Raw genomic sequence first — 19,980 nt, 5'->3', positions numbered from 1 at the left:
ATTGAAGGAGCTTAAAGGGGCGATGACAGGCCCCCTGATCATGTCGGCTTTTTTGTCTTCATTCAATGGTAGATGGGCTCCTCAAGCTAGAGTGAAATACCTACGAGCATTAAATGCGATATTTATAGTAATATCATGAATTGAAATTGCGGTCTAAGAGCTCCGCCCACCAGCGGCGGACGCCATTTTGAATGGCGTCCAAGGACGTCATGCCGGCAGCACAGAGGCTGCGTCGATCGTCTGCTAGAAATTTCATTCACAGCTTGTACACCACGCGAGGCCGGCGCGACGGCGGCGAGCTTTACAGCTGTCACCGGAGGAAGAAGCCTCGTACGCTCGTATATGTCGTCGCCTAGCAGTTTTTGGATTTTCCGAGCGGTAATGAAGACCCCAGGTTCGCGCCGCACTTCAACTTCGACCCAAGAGCGTCGGAATTGAGCGACGACGATGACCGCTTAGACATTAGCGATGCAGGCGACGATGTCGGCAACAACCTCGGCCTCGCCAGAGGTGCTGGGTAAGTTCCACCACCATGGTGAGTATTACGGCTGTAGAATTGCCTCAGAGTACGATCCGAATTCTAAAGCTGCTTACCGCAAGCGATGTCATGCACGTCCGTTTAAATAAGCAAGCCTATAAGTAGTAACATGAGTGTTGGGTTAGTGTTGCTATAGTTCTCGATGTGTACTCTGTACCACCCTCCACAACTGTAAAGTTGGTGAGTTTCGCGCGTGTTGCACGCAGTTTTCGCACAACGCTTGCATCAAACTGATTTGCACGTCCGTGCCTTCGCGCGTCATGCTGAGCACGAACGTGAGCGCATCGAGCTGCGGCATTTGCGTTAGTTATTATCGACGCACCTAATTTGACGGTCGTTTATTTTGGTACAGAGGAGTCAACAATATGCATCGGCGGCTTCCGTTTGTAGAAAGCGAGCGCTAAATATTGCGGAGTCGCTAAATCAGCGCCAAGCCCAAATGCTGCAGGTACAGGGCGGATAGCGTTATATGCGACTCATTAAACAGCACAGAACAAGCGTGCAGCCGGATTCGCAATTTCGTCGACCCGATTGCGCGTCAAGCATACATTTAATGTAATAACACTGCATTGTTCCTAGGACGACTACCCGGTTTCTTTATTTCAGATGTCATTGGGGTAACTGCCCTTTTATTTAAATGGCCACTGAAATTGTCGGCTGCCACAGCATCCATAAAGTAAGAGGAAAGCTGGAGGGTAGAAACTGCATCACCAGCCATCCCACTTTTCTAGCAGGATGCGTGAACACACATGCATTAGAAATCGCATATCTGAGCATGATGCGCTTCAACCGCTCAATAATCTATGCGGCCAATCCACAGGTAAATCGTGCAAATGATGCACGTATTCCTTATTAGATATAAATAACCTGCATATACACATATGTTTTCTGCCATTTCATTTTTGCAGGAGGTACAGGAACACTGCGTACAACCAGTTTGCCATTTGGATATGGCACAGGCTAGGCAGACACAACTGTACACCCCTTCCCAGCTGTGTAGTGCTGAATATTTGTAATGCGTTTCCGTCTCAGCATTACACGGGATTCAGGTATGCTGAGTATTAGAAAAATAAAGTAAATCACGAAAAGAAGTGGATGGTGTTATGACTATATTAAAAAAGAAAATATAACCGACACTGAGCATTGCACTGGTAGAGCACAGGTGAAACCACAGTGCATATTTCCAGATATAGCACATAAGCACAGAAGTCTAACAATTCACTAATAGCTAAATTTTCCACTCGGATTCCAGCATATGCCACGCCACTACGAGTAAAGTTTATCATGCCAAAAGAGGTCACATTTCAATACGTGAACAAGCACGTGAAGAAAGCAATCTCTACAATACACACAGCTACTGCGACCAAGAATGAGCAATGATTGTTTGCAACAACACCAGCATAACACGTTGCAGAGCTGTGCCGTGCACTGGCAATAGCACTTATAAAACAAATAGGGGTTTTAGGTTTATTTATTTTTATTTATGCAATACTGCAGGCTTTAAAAAGCCCGAAGCAAGATTGGGGTAACAGTGACACAGGTGATCAATGCGACGCAATGATAAATGCAGGTTTTATAGAAGCAATGCTGAAAAAACAAAGCATGAAAGAAAACAATTGAGACAGATAAGCGAAACCGTCATGGGTCAAACACACTTTCAATCACAGCAAGAGCATTATAAGATGTTAACACATGTGGTGTTAGATCGTTCCACTAGGCTGTTGTCCTGGGGAAGAAGGAATATTTGAAATTGTTCGTGTCGGCGAACAATGGAGATAATCTGTGAGGGTGGTAATCTCTTGTGGCTCTAGCTGCATATGGATACTGGATCCAAGGAAACAGTTATGCATTCTTTTTGTATATAGCCCTTGCTCTAATTTCACCTTCAGAAACACAAGGGAAGCTTTTTGCTTTTCAAAGAACAACACAGAAGCACAACAATCCAACAAATAACTAGCATTGAATGAGCCTGGAAAATGCTGGGTGTATGTATGAAAACAAAAACATGTAGACAACACAGTGAAATGAAGAGCAGTTTTCCAAAACATGCATGGTTCAGTACAATACAGGGCAGGTATGCAGGCAATACTTTTCCTCATTTTACGGAAGAGGTAGTTAGGTTTTTGTCCAGGAGCATGACACAAGGAAAACTTTGCAACGTAAAAAAATCTATGGTTCATTCCAGAAGTATCAAACATATGCATGAAAAAAAGGGCTCAAAACTGCTTTCTTTTCATTCTACATGAAAGGCTGCCCATATTGACAGTTCAGTTCAGTCGCTCAGTCGTGTCCGACTCTTCGTGACCCTATGAACCACGTCACGCCACGCTTTCCGGTCTCCCACTATCCTCCTAACATCACATAACTTCATCTGCAGTGCCTCGAGGATGCCATCTAACCATCGCGTTCGCTGCCTACCCCTTCTCTGGCGACCCTCAACCTTTCCCAACATCAAATCTTTCTCCAGCGACTCCTCTCTTCTCATCAGATGACCAAAGCAGCTGAGCTTTAACTTTAGAATTTGTCCCTCAAATGAGCGGTCGGGGTTTATGGTCGACAATATCGACTGATTTGATCTTTTGGCAGTCGAAGGAACTCTCAAGAGTCTTCGCCAGCACTACAGTTCAAACGCGTCAATTCTTCGGCGGTCAGCCTTTTTCACAGTACAACTCTCGCATACATACATAACAACTGGAAAGACCATAGCACGAGTTATACGGATCTTGTTTGGCAGACTAATGTCTTTGCTCTTTACTAGGCAGTCAAGGCTAACCGTTGCTCTCTTCCCAGAATTGTCCAGTTGTCCTCTTTTATACTGAATATGTGGGAAACCAGCAAACTAAAGAGCAGATGCTGCTACCACATGTACATGGACCAACCCCACTTTCATGCGACTCTTGAAAGTTGCGACTTGACTTCTTGCACTCCTCTGTTGATTTTAGTAGCTAATGACCTCGTGACTAACCTCTCCCGTAGAATCTGTGGCTGAGGTAGTGTGAGTGCAATATACAGTAGCCAGAAAAGCAAGAGCTACATGACATGCAGCCTTGTAGTTCAGTAGAGCAATTTGCCAAACTCTCTCTTTTATGAGGTAAGCTAACTCTGCCAAAGGGAAAATATACAGCTAACAACCACAGCTTAAACCAGCATAAACATACAATGGGAGAAGCATTCTTTGTTACAGGCACTCAACTAGACAGTCTCATGGACAGTCAACAGAAATCGACATGCCACAACAACCACACTATAGAAAGAAGAAAAACACAGCTGAATAAGCCAGTCCATTCTTGGTTGATATCGAAATGCATAGAGAGGTGAGTAGGCCCATGACAAAGCACCACAATACCATAGGTTGTCTCCCAACGAGCAAGGATACATGTCCTTCAGAGATGCCCTAGGTAATACGGCCATTTTAACAGACAATGGTTGTTAATTTGCTGGCTCAAGGAAGTAGGAGGACACCAGCACTGCAGGTACAGAGTTATTGCGGAACTTCCACCTTGCTCAGCCGAAACTAGAAGCTATCAGAGGTGAAAACTGAGAAGGTTGAGGAAGTCTATACTGATATGATCGGAGTATCGGGCCCATAGGACTTCACCGCAAGGCGTTGAGGAAGGCAGAAGACGGCAGGAATTGTTAGGAGAGGAGTAAACGGAAGATTTATTTTACATATTTACCATGCAAACGTGCAAGCACGTCAAAGGGAGCGAGGTAGCTCTTAATAAACTGCGAGCACAGGCGAATCGTCCTGAAGCTGCCTTCAGAGGCTGCTTAAAGCACTTTTCAGCCCAATTATGGAACCTGCATCTTCCCAAACGTGCAATGGGCGCTAAGCCGCTTTTTTTGGTTCCACCCATGGTTTCTGTGGTTCCACCCAACTGTTCCACCAGCACCTCAAGCACAAACGCGGAAATATACACACACCTCCTGGCACTTGTACAGGGAATACTGCATACCACTGCACAACAGCCAGGCCGTCCCCGTTGTTCTCTATGAAGCGGCGATATCCCAGTTGGTTTCAGCCATCTTAAACGGCGCCGATCAGGCGATGGTACACTCCTCTTCAGCATCACAGTGCGTGGTCCTGATGGCCATCGAGCAGCACATGCAGCAGCTCCTTTGAATTCACGGCCGCCTCCTTAAGATCAGTTAAGGAAGCAATCTTCAGCAGTGAAGTCGCAATACGTAGTCTTGCAGCAACGACGCCAGCCAGGCGATAGGGTACCCCTCTCGCCGCCGCCAAACTGGAGCCTGAAAGAACTACACCCTGCTCTAAGCCACTAAGACTTAATGATCACGTATTGACACAAGCAGCAACTTTGAGTTAGCAGTCGCTTCCTTAAGAACGGCTAAGGGAGCCATCCCCCGCTGCTGGGCAACAACTCGACGGCGTGCCGCAGCTCCTGGTTCGCCCCGCCGCCGTGGTCCATTGTTCAGAAGAGGGGTGTCGGAGATCAAAGGACGCCCGTTTCGGTTGCCGACACAAGCACCTGACTTCAAACTACTTGTAGAAGTCGCGCCTTTCCAAGTCGGGAAGATAAAGATCCCTGCTCCTTTGTCCTCATGTCCCCCCTCAACACGCCTTGGCCCGCTGTCGTATTCTCGAGAAATCACATACGGCTCTCCTGCGGCGCTCTTCGAATGCGCGGACTCTCCGGGACGATTTATGGCCTATTTCTAGGGCGTAACTGCTCCACCACCGCCGAGAAGACGCTACGAAGTGGTTGCAGCCAAGGGTGCGCCACGAATGTGCGTCGCTCTTGGAGTCTGAGGAGCAAAGTCCTCCGCCAGGGTACTGTGCATAGCTTGTCATCGTCAAATTGAAGCTTTAGCTGTAAAACCTGCACCGAGCCCTCACTACCAGCTAGGCAGCACACAGCCAGCCTATGAGATATGCCAGTCACTAAGTCGTAGCAGAATTGCTCAACACACAATTAATGAAATAAATAAATAGAGAATTGAAAACGGCTACGTAGCTGTCACTACGAAAGCACATGGGCGGAAAGTGGCACGACGAACCTGGTTTGTACGCTGAATTTAAATTTCCGCATTGCGCTCTTGTTTTCTTTCTTTTTTTTTTTGAAGCTATTTGGCCTTTATCCCCCTAAAGAAAACCGCTAACAGATTACACAGGAGAGGAAAACAATGCAGCTTAATCCATGCTCAAAAGAAAAACCATTCGTTTTTCAACTTCCCTAGCGGAGCCCATTTCCGCTCAAACCTCCGGAGTGTGTTAACTTAGGCGCTGGGTACCTATGACGCCTATCGATAGAGGGCGGTCAGTCGGTTCGATGCTATCCGTGCCGATTGCCTCGACAGATTTCTTCGGCCTACTGATCAGCCCGACTTGCGCTCCACCCTTCGTTCTAGCGCTGCTGTCTGCCTGCCGGTCCTTTCGTTTTCTCCGATAGCATTCTCTCTCCGTTGGGCGCTTCGGAAGAATACTTCGAACACTTAATCCCTCGGCAATGCTCCCCATTAAGGCGATTCGCGCGCGCGATGCCATTCTCAAGCCCAAGCATCTCTGCGCGACGCTCCTCCACTAGTGCGAGCTCCACACGCGTTCCGCCAGCTAGCTCGTCATCCTAACACAGCGGTGCGCCTTCGCTGTTTAGGCAATGCGCGCCTTCGCTAACCTGTACCTTAGTGTTCCCTAATTGAGCAGTGACAGATTGCTCAGTCTGGGTCTCTTCGCAATCCGTCGTACTTTTATCATGTGTGTTCCTAATTCCTTCTGCGCCCGCGCCGCCTGCCTGAGCCGCTATGGTGACTGCCCCGACCGTGACTGCACCTACGCATTCTTTGTCGTAAGGTTCAACAGTCAGCGCGGCCCCAACTCCAAAGTTAACAGTGGTTTCCCTCAGCAGCTCACCATGCGCATCTTCAGCTACGAATGCCTCTGCACCAGACGCTATGTTGCCCATCGCATCGTAGTTTATCGCAGGGTCCACACTTCCGTTTGGGTCGGCCGTGTGGTCTGTTCACTGCTTCACTGCCTCACTGCCGACAATCGAGCTTTCCAGTCTGCGGTCGGCACCTCCCGCTCTCGGACCTTCCTCTACATACTCCGCAATGCGCTCTCCTCTGTACGGAAGCACCACTCGTACCATGTCGGTCGCCGCTTTCTCGGCTGCAATAGTTTCTCGGTTCACCATCGCAAGATCTGGCAGAGAATTCCCGCTCTGCGGTACAAGGGTGAACACAGTTTCCACTGCCACATCTCGCGGCCTGGCGCTGGGTGTCACTCTGTCAGGTTCCGTTTCGCCGGTGGCCCTATCTTGATCGTACCCACTGTGCTCTTCCGCCCCCGTCTGCTCCGACACAGCAGCAGTCTAAGTCTTCTCTGCTGCAGTAGTTGTGCGGTTTTCCTTCCCGAGGTCTAGCAAAGGATTCGCGCGTGGTGGTACAACTGTTAACACAGTTTCCGCCTTCACATCTAGCAGCCTGGCTCTGGGTGCCACTCTGTCAGGTTGTTTCGCCGGTGGCCTGATCCTGATCGTACCCACTGTGTCCTTCCGCCCCTGTCTGCTCCGCCACAGCGGAAATGTAGCTCTGACCTGCCGCAGTAGCTTCGTGGTCTACTTTGGCGAGGTCTAGCAAAGAATTTGCGCGCGGCGTACAAGGGTCAACACAGTTTGCGCCGGCGCCTCTAGCGGCCTGACGCTTGGTGCCACTCGGTCAGGTTCAGTTGAGCCCGTGGCCCTATCCTGATCGTACCCACTGTGTTTTTTCGCCCTCGTGTGTTCCGCTGCGGCGACAATGTCTCTGTACCCTGACACACTTCCGCCGCTATCTCACGAGCATTGGCATGAGTTAGCGACCGAACTGCCGGGTCACCGAACCTGTGGGCCCTTTCTTGCCGCTTCTGTAAAGTTAGTCGCATGTTGCCCAGTTTATACTGGCGCTCCTTTTCACGCTTTTCAGCTATATAACGGTGCTTTGATGAATGTTGAATCATCCTTATTATATGAGGTTAGAATGCAGGTGCATTAGGTGTGTCACCCCGCCGGGGTGGCGCAGTGGTTACGGCACTCGACTACTGTTCCCAAGGACGCGGGATCGAATCCCGGCCTCGGCGGCCGCTTTTCGATGGAGGCGAAAAGCAAGGTGCCCGTGTGCTGTGCGATGTCACTGCACGTTAAAGAACCCCTGGTGGTCGAAATTTCTGGAGTCCTCTACTACGGCGTCTCTCATAGCCTGAGTCGCCTTGGGACGTTAAACCCCACAAACCAAACCAAACCAATCAAGAGCTTTTCTCTCGCGTTCTTCTTCACTCTGAACAGCTTCTTTAATATATTTCCAAAATTCCTTTATTTCCTCTTTGACCGCTTTGCTCTCTTCAATTGCCCAAACCATGAGCAGTTTCCTATGAATCGAGCCCCAATTCCCCGCATTTCAAAATCAGGTTCGCTTTGCGCAGCTTTCTCCATGTCCATGACTGCTCCGAAGCGACGGCTATACACTCCACCCTAGTGGTTAAAGATCACTAAGCAACTCCAGCTACCAATCACCCACCTAGGCAACACAAGCTCGAGATGTGTTGTATAACCTGGCTAACCTCAAGAGAAAGACGTGCACTCAGACAACTAAAACCAGTATACCGTGCAGACGACCACACCGCTGCCATCCAGATGATATGGTCGGAAGACCGGGCTCTATAATACTTCATCGCAAGGCGTTGAGGATGGCAGAAGACCCCAGGAGTTGTTAGGAAAAGAGAAAACTCAAGATTATTTTACATATTTACAATGCAAACGTGCAAGCACGTTAAAGGGAGCGAGGTAGCGCTTAATCAACTGAGAGTACAGGCAATTCACCCTGAAGCAGCCCTCGGAGGCTGCTTAAATCCCTTTTTAGTCCAATTGTGGAACCCACAGATTCCCAAACGTCCAATGGGCTCTGAGCCGCTTCTTTTAGCTCCGCCCATAGCTTCTTTGGCTCCGCCCAACTGTTCCACCAGCACCTCACGCACAAATGCGCACATACACACACCTCTTCTCACTTTTACAGGGAATACTGTATACCACTGCACAACAGATAGGCCGTCCCCATTGTTCTCTATGAAGCGGCGATGTCCCATCTGGTTTCAGCCATCTTAAACGGCGCCGGTCAGGCGACGGTGCACTCCTCCTCAGTAGCCCAATGCCTGGTCTTAATGGGCATCGAGCAGCACGTGCAGCAGCTCCTTTGAATTTACCGCCGCCTCCCTAAGATCGTTTGAGGAAGCAGCCTTCCGCAGTAAAGTCCCAATCTGCAGTCTTGCTGTAACGACGTCAGCCAGGCGATAGGCACCCATTTCCCCTCCGCCAAACTGGATCCTGAGACAACTGCACCCTGGTCTAAGCCAGTATGTCTTAATGATCACGTGTTGACACAAGCCGCATCTTTGAGTCAACAGTCGCTTCCTTAAGAACGTCTAAGGAAGCCATCCCCCGCTGCAGAGTCACAACACGACAACGTGCAGGGCTCCTGGTTCGCCCCACCGCCGTGGTCCATTGTTCAGAAGAGGGGTGTCGGAGATCAAATGACGCCCGTTTGGGTGGCCGACAAGAGCGCTTTACTTCAATTTAATTGTAGAAGACGCGCCTTTCCATGTCGGGAAGATCAGGGTCCATGCTCCTTTGTCCTGATGTCCCCCATCAACACGCCTCGGCCCACTGTCGCATTCTCGAAAAACTACATCCGGCTCTCCAGCGGCGCTCTCCGAATGCGCGGACTCTCCCGGACGATTTATGGCCGATTTCTTGGGCATAACAATACTGAGAATTATTTCGTAGGGGTACTCGCCTAAGACAACGAACCATGCCGCAAAACTGTCATCGCATATTTTAAGTATGTCAGTCTGGGATGTTTAAATGGAATGATCCCGCCATCCTGTTCCTGATCAAAGAAGACTCTACCGGTGCCTGCATTTTTCTACCACTTCTTGAGGGAAAACTTGAGGGTAGCTCTTGCTCAGTGGTGGCGGTGGGGATGCTATAGCACACTGTGGCGAAGGTCTCTCCACAGCATCTATGACAGTTCTCAGGAGACTGCTCCTATAGCCTGCACAATGTGACAGGGTAAAATAGCATATCTGTTTCAAATGATAGAAAACAGACAGTAATTTTTTATATCGCAGTGACGACTGACAATGGAAATTAAGGCTACATGTCTGTGCCCTGCTTCATGTAGCCTGGAACAAAATACGAATGCTGAATCAGACGCGAATAAGCATCTAATTACAGTACCTGTTCATATTCATTAGCTGTACACTATGACTGTATAAAGATGGTTCAGATCCTCACTTTAAAATTGGCTGTGGTTTAGCTTTAGTCAAACCTAGTGTGAAGTGATAGCTGAAGCATGGTTACAGATGGTAAAGCTATTCAGCAGATTTTTATTTCGTTATGGTTATGAAGAGACTCTGGTGATGCATAAAGAAGTTTGTCTTGGTTTGAAATGTGCATACTCGGAGTCCATGGCGCGGCTAAGGCCAAGGCGCGCAGCACGCTTCTATATATACTCGATATTGACATCAGCTATCATGTGTCTCGCCACACAGTTGCTTATACGTTAGCTACAGTCCACGTCAGTTGATAATTGCCCTGGACCTTGGTGGGAGCATAGCTACCCAAAGTGGATGTGGCTTAAGCTCCAACTTTAACTCGTAGCTATTAGAAGGTCAACGGATACACATGGCGATTTTCGCTTTGCCTCATGTATTGAAGTTGTTTCTTTAAAAGCTGTTTGAAATCAAATCTCATTTCTGTCTGAATCACGTTTTCAGAATAACACCAGTTCCAAATATTGTCTCAATTCGATTGTGCTGCTAATGATGTCAATCAAAACTCCTGGAAATGAGGTTTTGAGCACAAAATGCAAACAATATACATAAATTAGCATTTATTTATAAATATGCAGCATTTCTCGATCTATGGCATCAGATTTTATGGAACCTACCATAAGTTGAGTCCTCATTCAATGGCAGGGCCACAGACTCTCCTCCTCGTGCCTCTGGGTGCTTCAGTTTCCACTGTGCATTTCCTGCAGCTGTTCTGCGCTGACCACTCAGTCTATTTTCATTGACATGTAGTGCAGCAATGTACGATCTGCAAGAAGTACAAATTTAGCAAGAGCAACAATAATTGATCATACCAATGTGCAGCTGTTCACAGCCTGTAATTTTTACATTACCTGGCAGCCATGATGCCATGAGAAAATACTGCGCCCTTAGGCGCAAAATGAATAAGGCAGGCATGAAACGTCTCCACATTGTATGTTTGTGCCTTCCCAGACAGCTGCTTTATGTCCTTCAGGAGCCTAGGACAAGTGACAATAGCACCAATCTGGTTGCGTAATTCCATCTCCTCAACGGTTGGGTCCCGGATCTTCTTTCTCCTCACTGGTTGCCTCACAGCGGGTTAAACGGTGATAGTTACTGAAAGGTGTCTCTGAACGCAACCTAAAGGTGCATACTCGCATAAAGATGCACTCACTGAAGGCAGTAAATGATTACAGTGAAGGTAATTGATTATTCTGACCATTGCTATGCCATCACCTCTTGGCTCTGTTCATGGCTGCTTTTACGGCTATTAAGAAATAAAAATAGTACATATTGCAACCTAAAGGGGAACACTCTCCAGGAATGATCTTCGTAGCTTATTTTAATGCTGTGGTTAAAAAAATAAAAACAAATTCATAATAAGTTGCTCTTACAGAGATTCGAACAGATGTTTCGTTCGCTTAGTGCTGAGGTAAGTAGTGTCAATCGATTGCGCCACGGAAGCAATGAGTACGGCCAGCTTTAAACACCCGGTATTATTCATTTTTACAATATTTCCGCTATCGGTCGCCAGGTGGCGCTGCTCAGAGGACCCTACCGCTGAGGGAACGGAATCGCGCAATCTGGTCATGTGCACCTGTGCCAAAACGATAACATAGCCGCACTGGATAATTACAGCCATCAGAAATGAAGTGCGACCGCGCCAATACCTATGTCAAAGCAGTGTAACGGTACAAGTCCTGGAGGAGACGAAGGGACAATCAAAGTACTTTGTCTCTTTATGCCACCTAAGTCATTTGCCGTCGTGCTGCTTCACTTGATATCATGTCTGACTAACTCGCAGACCAGTTCATACTGATCAATATGTGGTCGTTCAATTTCATATTTGCCCCGTCAAAGCACTTCACATAACGTTGGCTGACGCAAACTTGTTATTTCTGTGAGCACAGTTGTCTAAACATTGGTGCGAACTATGCTGAACATCACACAAATTATGTAAATAGGCAATGACCAGCTCCAAAACAGAGTTCTATTTTCTTTATCAAAAGTTCATTGTATTTTTTATGCAAACAATACATCAATTACCAAATGCAAACATGCTGTACATAGGCATAATTAGAATTGTGCAGTGAGGCAACTAGGTCATTTATCCTGTTAAAAAAAAACAGATATAAAATGCTCGGGCATCTACAAGTATTTATTGCTGGCTTGTGCCGTTTCATGCAATCTGATTTGGTTGGATTTCATTTTTATGGGGTTTAATGCCCCTAAGCGACTACGGCTGTGAAAGACGCTGTAATGGAGGACTGAAAATTTCGGCCACCTTAATTAAGTTCTTTAACTTGCACCGACACCTTACAGCACACGGGCGCCTTGCTTTTCGCTTCCACCGAAAGCAGCCATTGCGGCCGGGATTCAATCTCGCATCCTTGGGCACAGCAGTCGAGCGCCCTAACCGCTGAACTCCAACTGCGGGTCGTTTCGGGCAATCTAAAGATAGTGTTTAGATTGTCTAAAAGGGCAGCTGCAGGGTCTGAAATTGCTTACCTTGCTTTATCTATTCCTTCTTTCGTCGTAGGCTTGACTGCTCACACTTATGAAAAAGGGTCGAGTGGCCTTCATGAATATCCGAGTTGTGCTGCAGTATAGATAACCACTTTGCCACTATCAGTTCTCATATTCGTGGCGGCTCTCCGCACAGTAGTACAGATGGGCCACAATTGATTTTACCCATTGTTCTATCACCTTGCAGTTCTTGCGCTTTGCAGCAGCCAAAAGGTTCTTCTTGATCCTTACAAATTTACAGATCACTCTTCATTGCAAAGTAAAATCACTGCACAAGAAAGTGCTAAATTTCCAGGGATTGCCCAGTAGGAAACCAGAGGAACAAGGGGGCCTCATGAACTGCGCAATGAAGACGCCTCTCAAGTGTTGCGACCGGAAGTCTTCATCGTGCTGCAGCTAACAGTCTTGGGGTGTTCGGCTGCATAAGCGAGGTTGCATAATGAGAGTCCGCAGAGAAACACTTTCAGAACACTCTGTAACCAAATCCTTTCCTCAAAACTTTCAAGGCCATGAGTTGTAGTTAGGTCTCAAGCAGAGCGTTTCACATGTCACAGGCATAAATGAAAGCCTTTTACTTTCCCTACATTTAACTATTTCCCTCTTGTTTCCTTCAAAAGGTGCAAGTTGACTCCAGCATCCAAACTGCAGTCTCTAACGCACATAGATGCCCAACTGAAAATATTAAGTGCGAAACGGCCTTTTGGAGCTGGGAGATGGTGGGTGTCTCCAGGCTCATTTTTTTTTTTACGCTTTCAGTAGCATTTCTCATTTTAACAACCACTTTGCCCTTTTCAGAGAAAATTGATAAGAACCGCATAGTGCATTACGTGAGCACCCTCGGGTACATTCACTCTCAATTCCATTTATAAAGCGCCTGGCCTTTCTAAACGTCCCCTCCTTGCCTTCTCATTTTTTTTTCTTCTAGTCAGCGCATAGTGATCAGACTTGTCATTCCAGTGAGCAACATGAATTCCGTGCCTTTTGGCGTTTTGAAAGTGCGAGGCATGCGTGACTGGGCCGAGCAGCGAGAAAGACACAGCAGATAAATGAACAAGACAAAAGGCTGCCAGAGAGATACTGCCAGCGGTCCTCTCTAGAAAAAGGAGAGTGAACTGCACGTGCAACCGCCGAAAGGTGTTGTCTAACACACACCCGCGCAGGGGTTTCCCATGGGTATCGAGTTAATGCTGGTGTTTGTACAGTGTCATCCACTTCTAGCTATAACATGGGCACTGCTTTCAAAGCAACATTGCGCCGAACGCAGACGCATATCGATGCAAAACGATGCAAGAACAGAGGGAGCCGGACGTGCTGCTTCACATGGCCTGCCACAACTTTATTGCGCGGCAGGGTCGGATGCAATGACGATTTGAAAGCAGGGACCTTGTTATAGCTAGATATGGTCAGTGCTGTACACGCACGCACACAGGCCTGGTCCAACGATAAAATGTCATGAATTTCCTGGCATAAACTAAGGCATGTGTTTTCAAGCACTCTTCGCAACATAATAATTCGTTCTACGAGAAGATCACACTTGTCACTCAGTGTCTCAGCAGCACCAATGCGTGCCTTTTCGCGTCTTTACGCATTAATTCATTTTGCGCCCCACCTCTTCCACACTCTTACTGCACAGCTGCACCGCCCTGAGCGCTGCACTCAGTGCTGACTGCACTCCTCGCACCCCCCTCACGATGCCACTGTGTATTACATTGAGGACAACCCTATTCTAAAATGACTTTGAAAAAAAGTTTGTTTACTGGCTCTTTCCAGCCTTGGTAATTGTAATTGTCTGGTAGCAAAAGGCGCAGCTTTGGAAGAAATTTTGTATTCAAAAATGTTTCACCAGTTGATTCAAACATGCAATACTTTAACAAAAAGAGGAGGTTGCCATGTCTTTGAAGTAAACGTTGGGGCACCATAACGTCTGATATCTACTACAAAAAAAATGGTGTAGACATATACGTTTTGGCTTTATTTCAGTTGGTAAATGAGCTGAATGGTAAAGTTGACGCATGAAGACGGCGCGTGATTTCAGAACAAGGGCTAAAATTTTTGGAGTCAGCAAGCTCCGCAGGCTACATGCAGCCCGGTGTTTGAAACCTCTGCTCTAGTGGCTTGATGTTGTGTTCACAGCTTGCGCTTTCTTTCAAAATGTCAATTTACTTGCTTTTTCTGCTGTTACTGATGGACAGCTATGCATGCTTTGCTCAAGCTAACAATTTAACACAAAGTAAGTAATGGGTCAGTAAATGTACAGCACCATATCTTCCCTTAGGCAGAGAGAAATCATTACCGTTTGCAATATGCCAGACATCACACCTGTGACCAATATCACCATGTTCCTTAGCGAGGTATTTGCGTGTCTGGCAGTGCCTGTCTGTGACGATGGTTTTCACAGTGACGCCATTTCTCTTGAGGTGCTGCAGACCCCTCAATCTCCAAGTGCGTGCTGCCGCCAACCTCATTTGACTGAAATCACAGAAAATTCAAATTGGAGGAAACAAAAGTATATTCACTGCTGAAAAATTCAATACATTATTAGTTTCTAAATTTTATATGCAAAAGCAAAACAATCGACTGTCTGGCAAATAGGCTATTCCGGTTTCAGATCTGCAGCCGCGCTCTACAGGTTATGTCAAAAATTCACCAACAGGCTGGAAAATATCACCAAGAGATCAGCTTGCACAATAGTTCGGTTATCTGGCTATCTAGGTATTTATTTAGTAGTAGGGGATGCAACGCTGCATGCCATAAGTAATGTCTTACCTGAACCATCTCGAGATGCAGATTCTTATTCCCAGCAATATCTAGCATGGTGTATGTGCCGTATTTTGCACAAAATCCAGGAGAGTCTGCTCTGCCGTCCTCTGCAATAGTTATGGGCTGGTCCTTTACCTCTGCCAGCAGTATTTTCTGGGCCTCATTCCACACCTAGTAATGTAATCAAAGCTCAATGACATTCTTAAAGGGTCACTGCCCAGGGAAGGACCTTCTAAATAAAGGAGCCTAGTGTTTCGATAGGGTACCGGAGATAGTCTGTGCAAAATGCTACAGTGAACGCGCGCCTCAAAGCAGCGAAAATACAAATCAAAGCTCTCTCATCTCTCCTTTGGGAAGCCAGCTTCCCCGTTTCCTGCGCTGGCCCGTCGAGTCACAGTTATAACGTACTTGCCGCGAACGACGTCCATTGGTCTGTGTCGCTGACTGACGGTAGAAGCTAGGATTGGCGGAATTGAACGGCGGCGCAACACGGAAACGGACACAGACAAGAAGGGGACACCACATGCGCACACTACCAACTATTTATTAAACGGAAAGGTGCCATATTTATATGTCCATCTCAAGCATCACACTCATCGCCACAGTCCGCTCCAAACCCAACACGTGAACTCCGGGCATCACCAACAGGAAATCAGACAAGATATTTCTAACCTCAGTAGATAAACTATCAAAAACGGGACAAAAAAAAAAAAACTTTTTTTTTTTTTTTTTTTTTTTTTTTATAAAGAAGGCAGGCCATATCTCAAAGCAAATGCAGTCTGGACCGAAAACAGCAGAGTAAGACATTAGAAGCGACCAGCCCGAACCCTAACAAATAAAAAATAAAACGATAAAACAATCGTAGCAAAAGCAGAGTCAAAACAGTTAAGCAAAAGCAGTCAGAACCCTAAGCCAACAACAAAAGATGATCGTAGCGAAAGCAGAGTCAAAACAAATGAAGCAACAGCAGTAAAAGAAACTAGGCCAACAACAACAAAAGACGATCATAGCAAAGGCCGAGTCTAACAAAGGAAGCAAAAGCAGTCAAAAACCTAAACCAACACCAACATTTGTAGCTCAAGGAGAGTCAAAGAAATGAAGCAAAAGCAGTCAAACACAATCGTATACCAAAGGCATAGTCAAAAAAGGGGGAGCAAAAACAGTCAAGAACCTAAAAGCAACTAAAAACGATCGTAGCAAAAGCAGAGTCAAAACAAAAGAAAACAACAGCGGTCAAACCTAAAACAACAGCAACAAAAAGCACTGGTAGCAAATGCAGAATCAAACGGGCGACGAAATTAACAGCCCGCGCCTAACTAAACATCACAAGGCCGTTAAAAATTCCGGGCTTAAAGTCGCACAGTGCATGCCGTCACAAAAAATTATCAAGGAATGAAACTTCATTTCTACGGAGGGATACAGACGAGTCGCTAACACAAATGCTACCCTTCTTTTTGATCATGAAGGCTTCAAGAATTTCCCGTGCCACCTGATCGCGACTCCTGCCCAGAATCCTTATACCGTTAAGCATTGGCTCACAGTTACAATCTTTGCAATGGGTAGACAAATTTAACCCGCCTCCGTTTTCTAACGATTTCTCATGCTCCCGTGCTCTGTCGTTAATACAGCGACCCGTCTGGCCTATATAGACCCCTCCACACGTCAGTGGGATTTCGTAGACCACTCCGACGGCACAGGAACAGTAAAGCTTGCCGTGCCTCTTTTCGCACAGGGGTTTCTTCTTCTGCCCGATTTTCGAGCACAAACCGCTCAGCTTTTTGGGCGCGGAGAAAACGACAGGTACGTCGTACCTGTCGTTTTCTAAATAAATAGTTGGTAGTGTGCGCATGTGGTGTCCCCTTCTTGTCTGTGTCCGTTTCCGTGTTGCGCCGCCGTTCAATTCCATCATGCACCAACTCGCCCCCCAGGCAGTTATTCGCTAGGATTGGCGTACACCACTAATTGTGTCCACCGCTTTTCCCTCGCCCGTTTGGTTTTCGTGCACGCAGAGAGTACCACCATCACCACCCCCCTGCTCCGAGTCCTTTCTGTGTGCTGCGCCGTTTCTACAGCCTTCCCTTCTTTCGCGCAAACTTACGCTTTCACTCCGACGTGACTTCTCGTTTTCTCTCCCTTCTAGGAGAGAGGTTCGGCGATTCGGCCCAACGTCAATGAGGCAGCAAAAGCGAAGAAAAAGAAAAGACTCAAAGGCGAGGCCATGATGTACGCAAGTGACGTTCTCCACAAGACGCCCCATCTCCCACAAAACGCGGAGGAGGAAAGGGAATTTGCCTTACGGAGGCTAGACGACCGAGCAGGAGAGTGAAAAACCTCTGAGAGGGGACGGAAGGGGAGGGAAGCGCAAAATCTGTTGATTGCGGTGGCTGTAACTCTATTATTAATTACTCTTTTCAAAACCTTCGTGTGGCCTTGCGTTGTGGGGACGAAGCCTCAAAGCCACCGCAGAAAAAAACAAACTTGGACCGGAGGGTGGACAGTGGGCCTTTAGGATGTGTATTTCATATTTAATAATTGAAAGCAAGGTAGTTATAAAGAAAATGGCAATGTAATGTGAGTCATGACTGCTTAAAAACAAATGCAAATTGACAAGGAAGAGCTTATTTCATATGCTTATGCCAGTGCGAGCCGTCTTTGAAATTGCTATAAAAAGGTAGCCTGATCATCGATATGTTAGAAATATAAACATTTAAGAAACAGTCCAGCATAGTGCCGTGTGTACAGCCACACTTAGCAGTTTACAAGGCGGTGAGGGAAAATCCCCTCCCTTCCCCCCTACACTTGTGAGAAGCCATAAGGTGGCTGATACAGAAGAACCCCAGCAGAAAAACTGACTGAAGAAAATACTTTTTAAAGTGATAAATAATAATGACTAAATATGACTGAGCACAGAGCAATGTTGCAAAGTAATTCACTCAGCAGAATTGTGCAACGGTATAAACTGTGAAGTGTATATCAAAATATGAGTTAGGCATAACTAGCAACTACAAACAAGGAGATGACTAATAGTACATTTTCACAGCAGACTGATTATGCACCCAAATAATTTTTTAAAATGTTGCTTACTTTCATTACAGATGGCAACAAAAAGTTGTTCGGGTAACGAACGAATGTTCTGTCACAGATCGTGGCCACAGCTATTACGGAGAGCCTTCTAACGGCCTTCGTTGGGCTAAGGCGTGTAAAAAGAATGCTCGCAGCTAAAAGAATGTTGCCTGCTGCATGGGCTCCAATGGTTGGTTGGCTGTGCCAACGAAAATTATGACCATCACTACAGATTGATGTAATCACAGCAGCAGATCCCAGGACTTCGACTTTGGTTTCTGTTTTTTGGAAGCAAACACAGCACTGGTTGAATGGCTCCAGTAGTTTGCCTTCAAAGATGATGCATTTTCTTGAGTCCTCAGTAGAAGTAGTTGAAGACTCCTGAAAGAATCGTGTACAATGCAGCATAATCGTAATAATAGAGTATTTACATATAAAATTATTTTTCCATAACTATTCATAAACGCTCCTAAGGAAATATGAGATTCAGGAGCACATCGGTAGATCATGGACTAACGTAGGGGCTAATCAACCAAACGAAGAGAATTTCCTGTCCCTTGCACAAGTTTTTGCCTTATAATGAAAGAGTAAGGTTGCCAGAGACACTCAAAGCACAGTGGAGAAAATTACAATCAAAAGGGTGCAGCCTGCAATGCAAAGTGTGACCACAACTGCGGTGTCACAGAATTAGTAGACCTACTGTGTTAGCCGGAATAAGTAATTATTCACGTGTTCTTACGTTGCGCTTGAGTCAGTTATGGACAGTTCATAGGTCTGGTCAACATCTTCAAATGTGGAGTCAAAATCGCAGAAACTTGTTTTTCTTTGGTGTTGAATTCCACACGAAGTGCTCTTCTGCATCTTGAATTTCTGTTTGCACAGAGCAGTTCTTCGTATCGACAAAGGTTCCAAGTGTCTGGGCGCCTGAAATACAAGTTTGAAGCCTTATGAACAGCTCTTAGGGCTCAAGGTTAAGAAGTAATTTCCTTCTCATACTGATCCATTTTTCCCAAAAACAATGGGTCTTGCAGCTCAATGAAAGCACCCCAACGTTAGTAATTCTTCCTGAGCTTACAAACCTTCTAGAGGCCTTCTAAATTATGCTTTCAGTTCAAGATATTGATCAAGCAATGCTCAGTTACAAGTAAATGCAATTTCAGGAAGCACCTATACAAGACGTGCCGAAAAAAGAGACCAATACTGGGAAAACAAAATCAGCAGGAAGTTTTTTGTTACAAAATGAAATTATGAATGAAATAAAGGGTCTTCCCAAACATTCAGTGACACTTACTTGAGCTCGCTCCTTTCGGTGTTGTCTGGGCGCCAACACCGCGGCAGGATGGGCTCAAGGTAACTTGAACAAATTTACTGCCGTGTTCCTCTGCTGTCCTATCAGCGTCACATGATTCAGATGCTGCCATTTCAAGATTTAGTGCGGCAGAATTGAGGTTGCAACAGTTCGTGCCAGGCTCTTCAAGAGGTGTTCCTCAGCTCTCTGTGTATAAACATTCCAGAAATATCACATTCGGCTGGCACTGACGAGCTGCTCTCGGTTGCTAAATGTGGACACAATGCTAATCTTACTCTAGGCATTAAAGAAAGAAAAAACGACCCTCGCTCCCGCAACGGTACCTATTTGTTCTCAATGAGCGCTGGCATGCGCTGAAATGGAATTGTTCGTTCATTGACCATCATAGTAAAATGTGGCTTTGCGGACGTCAACCAAATCACAAAAAGAAAAAAATCTTTTGTATCCTAGTTAGCATTAGAATTCCTCACCTTGATGCTC

At 46.4% G+C, this 19,980-nt stretch overlaps 1 long non-coding RNA gene across 1 annotated transcript; it reads right to left on the bottom strand.

Moving 5' to 3' along the window:
- Window positions 1–2,002: 2,002 nt before the first annotated feature.
- Window positions 2,003–19,682, bottom strand: LOC146177459 (uncharacterized). Its single transcript, XR_014701320.1, has 6 exons — window positions 19,483–19,682; window positions 18,931–19,115; window positions 15,135–15,235; window positions 14,662–14,837; window positions 10,481–10,629; window positions 2,003–2,125 (listed from the first exon to the last, which is right to left on the bottom strand). It is a non-coding gene; the product is annotated as an uncharacterized LOC146177459 (long non-coding RNA).
- Window positions 19,683–19,980: the final 298 nt, after the last annotated feature.

Source organism: Amblyomma maculatum, chromosome 10 (genome assembly GCF_055883805.1).
Source record: "Amblyomma maculatum isolate TAMU_Amacu chromosome 10, ASM5588380v1, whole genome shotgun sequence".
Taxonomy (NCBI): domain Eukaryota; kingdom Metazoa; phylum Arthropoda; class Arachnida; order Ixodida; family Ixodidae; genus Amblyomma; species Amblyomma maculatum.
Note: the sequence above shows the minus strand (reverse complement) of the source record. Positions and strands in the feature narration are given on the sequence as shown.